The sequence below is a fragment of the Nicotiana tabacum genome, chromosome 24, assembly GCF_000715075.1.
Source record: "Nicotiana tabacum cultivar K326 chromosome 24, ASM71507v2, whole genome shotgun sequence".
NCBI lineage: Eukaryota > Viridiplantae > Streptophyta > Magnoliopsida > Solanales > Solanaceae > Nicotiana > Nicotiana tabacum.
In genome coordinates, this window is record NC_134103.1 from 33,074,735 (window position 1) to 33,079,223 (window position 4,489).

At 37.2% G+C, this 4,489-nt stretch overlaps 1 pseudogene; it reads left to right on the forward strand.

Annotated features, from left to right (window-relative positions):
• Positions 1-358: 358 nt before the first annotated feature.
• LOC107803986 (protein NRT1/ PTR FAMILY 1.2-like) lies at positions 359-3,186 on the forward strand (annotated as a pseudogene).
• The last annotated feature ends 1,303 nt before the right edge of the window (positions 3,187-4,489 follow it).

Below are 4,489 nucleotides of genomic sequence, written 5' to 3' on the forward strand. Positions count from 1 at the left end.
TTTTTCTTCCACTCACAAAAATTTAAGTATTTTTTTAAATAAAATATATGTCTAAATACAATTTTAATTATTAAAAATTATTATTCAATATAATTTTAAAAATTCTTTTTTCAATTTTCAATCAAATCTACGTAAAAACAGTAAATTTTTCTTTAAAATTAATGTGTAAATGTATAAAGAAATTAAAAGCTCCGAAACGCGGGACCAGTAAAAAGTGGACATTAGTATCTCCCATGTACGGTCATTTGAACTACAGAAGTAAAGCTCTCTTCAAACTCAAAAACTGTTGGCCTTTTCTGCGCGCTCTCTCTCTCTCACACTTTGCTTTGAGCAAGCAAGAGTTTGAAGAAGGAAAGAAATGGACAATGAAGAAGAACAAGAAAATTTACTGAACCACTCCCACAATTCTAAAAAAGGGTGGTCTCAAAACCTTGCCTTTCATCATAGGCATGTATGTTTATGTGTCTTTCTTTCTTTTACATTTTCTTGCTCTTTTTTCTTTCTTGTTTAATTTTTTCCCCTTGTGTTGCATGTTGCTTTTTCTTTTGAATTTTGTAGTGAATGAATCATTTGAGAGAGTGGCAAGCTTTGGATAAATATGATAATCTACATCACAACATTTTATCACATGGAAACTGCCACCTGCATCAGTCTTGCTTGGAATATGGTCAGCACTTTCAAATGGGATGGCCATTTTAGGGGCCTTTGTTTCTGATTCTTACTTGGGAAGGTTTCGGGTTGTTGCTATTGGTACCATCTCCAGCTTAATGGTAAGTCATTTTGTGGTCCCTCCTAATTGGTACCATCTCCAGCACTGTCAATTTTCATGTTGGACTAGGGATGACTGCTTAAGAAAGAAAGAAGAAAGATTTTGGATAGTTGTGGTATTAAACATTTGTGTGTGATTATAAAATTGTTTGAAATCATTTTTGTAATTAAGGGTAACATTGGAAGTTCATAATTTATAGTCTCTCAAAAAATGTAAAAATGTGTCCTTTTTCGAACAAACTAAAAGGCAAAAGTGTCGCATAAAATGGAATGTATGGAGTATTTCATTATTTACAGACAAACTTCATCTTAATGTGATGAGAGGGTGAACATATGATATAGTGATTCTTCAATCAGAGAGATCCAGACTCAAGATCTGTTTAATGAAGAATGCTGAAACTCTGCATACTTGGAGCTCTCTCCAAGATCACAAATTGGTTACTGATATTGCAAAAAATGTTGGGGGGATACAAACAAAATATGAAAGTAGCACAATTGCCACTTTTATTCCTCAGTTCTTTGTTTGTTGTACTACTCCTATATTACTTGCTCCATCCATTCAATTGCAAATTTTAATGATGCAGCTATGATATTCTTAGTAACTTTTTAGCGCTCAATACTCGTCACTTCACTTCATTCTTGTTTGGAGATGGTAAATATTTTCTCTCAGAATACAATATCATATGATTTGTTACTTCATAAAAAAAATCATATGATTTGTTCCAGGGACGTCGTTCATAACCTCTTTTCCTTTACTATTTATAGGGCTTTGTGTTTAAGAAGAAATCAATGCTTCTATTTTATTGTAGATGTTTATTCTTTTATTTTTCCTCTCAACAGGGAATCTTTGTTCTTTGGCTTACCACTATATTTCCACAACTCAGGCCTCTACCCTGCAGTCCGTATCAACATGGTTGTAATGGAACGACAGCAGGCCAACTTGCTGTACTTTTGTGTTCTTTTGGGCTCATTTCTCTTGATGCTGGTTTTGTTAGACCTTGTTCTATAGCACTGGTGCTGACCAATTGGACAACAAAGAAAATCCAGATAACGAGAGGGTAATAGATAGCTACTTCAACTGGTTCCATGCCAGTGTAGGAGCTTCAATCTTTCTTGCAATTACTGTTATTGTTTTGGTTGGCAAGTTGGATTCGGTGTCCCTGCTATTCTCATGGTATTATCTGTTTCCATATTCTTAATGGGATCTCCTCTTTATATCAAAGTTAAATCTAAAGGGAGTTTGTTCACTGGATTGTTTCAAGTAGCAACGGCAGCCTTTCGAAAAAGACAAATGAATGTTCAGTTGAATTATAATGACGTCCAATATTATAGGGCACCTGAATCAAAGCTCTTGGAACCGTCAACTGACTTCAGGTATTACCGCCTCTATCTTTTCCTCAATGGTATAGCTTCTTAAATGTCCCTTCATGCACTTACTGTAATATGATATTTGTCTTACCGACTTGTTAACTTAGCAAAATTTGTGTGTTGAAGGGTCTGCCTCTATCCATCTCTTACTCGTTTGACGTATGTTAAAGGAAATGGAGAGTTCATGAAAATAATCTAACCAGCCTTTAGCTGGAAATTTGTTTTCAGTTTCATTATGCTACTAATGGGCATACACTCGCTCCATTCATTGTAATTTACAGGTGTTTGAATAGAGCTTGCATAATTCAAGATCTTCAACGGGAGTTCAAACCTGATGGAAAAGCTTCAGATCCGTGGAGTCTCTGCTGTGTGGAACAAGTGGAAACAATGAAGTCTTTTCTTAGAGTTCTTCCCATGTGGTCTACCTGTATTATGCTTCTTGTGTCGTTAACTCAGATCATTTTCAATATTTCAACTGATGACCATGGATAGACACATGTTCCCTCAGTTTGAAATCCCAGCAAGATCTTTCGGCGTGTTTACTGTTATTACTTTGACAATCTGGGTTGCTTTATATGATCGTGCTTTGGTGCCTTTACTATCAAGGTATACTGGACAGCCCACAGGGCTAAGTCCAGTTTTTAGAATGGGGATTAGCTTGATTATCTCCTGTGTGTCTATGGCAATATCAGCGATAACAGAAACTATACGACGCAATAAGGTAATCGATGAAGGGTTCAAGTATGATCAAAACGCTGTGATAAACATGTCCGCTATGTGGTTTGTGCCACAGTTTGCACTAATGGGAGTGGCTGAGGCTTTGAATGTGGTGGACAGATTGAGTTCATATACACACTATTTCCTAAAAGCATGTCCAGCTTTGCAGCAGCTATTTACACGGTTGGCCATGCACCCAAGGTGCAGAAGTGTAGTATGAGTACAATCGACTACATGTACTCAATAACTAACAAAGCTAACCTTAGGTTGAAAGTAGTGATGAGCTGGGACAATAGTCAGGGTCCAACTCCAATAACCAGCAACAATTCATAACAATATGATAAAGATGGTACGAGAAATAATTCAGTTGGTTCACAGTTATGGAAAATAGGCATGATTTTCAAGTATAACAGTAGATCCCATATCTTTCACCGAAAACCTCAAAATATATGAATAAGTTTGAAAACTGTGATTTTTCCAAAAAAAAACTTTCAGCAATAAACAAGATGTTTCATTTTCAGATAGCATGAGGAAAATACATCTTTATGCCTACATGTCAATATACATGTGAAATCATGAATGTCACCAAAATAGGGTAGCATAAGGAAATGCATCTCTATGCATATATCTCAAGTACGCATGTCAAATGCAATGCATCTCAATGATGAATTCATGTACTCACACTCTCAGAGTACTCAATCCCTGTGTCTCGTATTCTCATTCATCATGCTCAATACTCAGCACACTCAGTACTGTACAGGGCAGATCCAGCCCAAACATAATAACTGCTAGCAACTGCGCTCACTAGGGATGTGCAGACTCTGGAGGGGCTCCTTCAGTCCAAGCGCTATAATCCGCACGGACAATTCATGTGCTGTACGGATAACTCACGTGCTATAGTATCAATATCTGGATCCATACGGACAACTCACGTGCTGCACGGACAACTCACATGCTATAGTATCAATATCTTTACAATCAGGCTCTCGGCCTCACTCAGTCATCAATCTCTCCAATATTTCGGGCTCACAACACTCATGCTAAGAAGCCTAAGTCAATGATATGAGATGCGACAATATACAATAACAGAGACTGAGATATGATATATAATGATGAATACGACTGATTACATAACTACAATTAAACAAATAACTCAACAGCAAGGAACGACCACTGTGGGTCCTAATAAAGCCAGCATATAGCCTAAACATGATTTCTAGCATAAATTACAGGTCAAGTGCTGTAACACATAGAGTATAGTAAAAACGCTAGGACAAGGTAGCTACACAATTCTATGGTATTGACTAAATCACAGTTACTACAGTGCACGCCCACACGCCTGTCACCTAGCATGCGCGTCACCTCAACATCTATCACATAGCACGTAATTCGGGGTTTCATACCCTCAACACCAAGTTTAGAAGTATTACTTACCTCGAACAAGCCAAATCTAATACCGAGTAAGCCAAGCGATGCTCCAAAAATACCATCCCTCATGTACCGACCTCCGAACGGCTCAAAACTAGCCAAAAGCAACTCAAATACATCAAATAATGCATAAGGAAACAATTCTAAATGATAAAGGTTGAATCATTAATCAAAAGCCCAAAATCAACTCAAAAGTCAAACCCGGGCC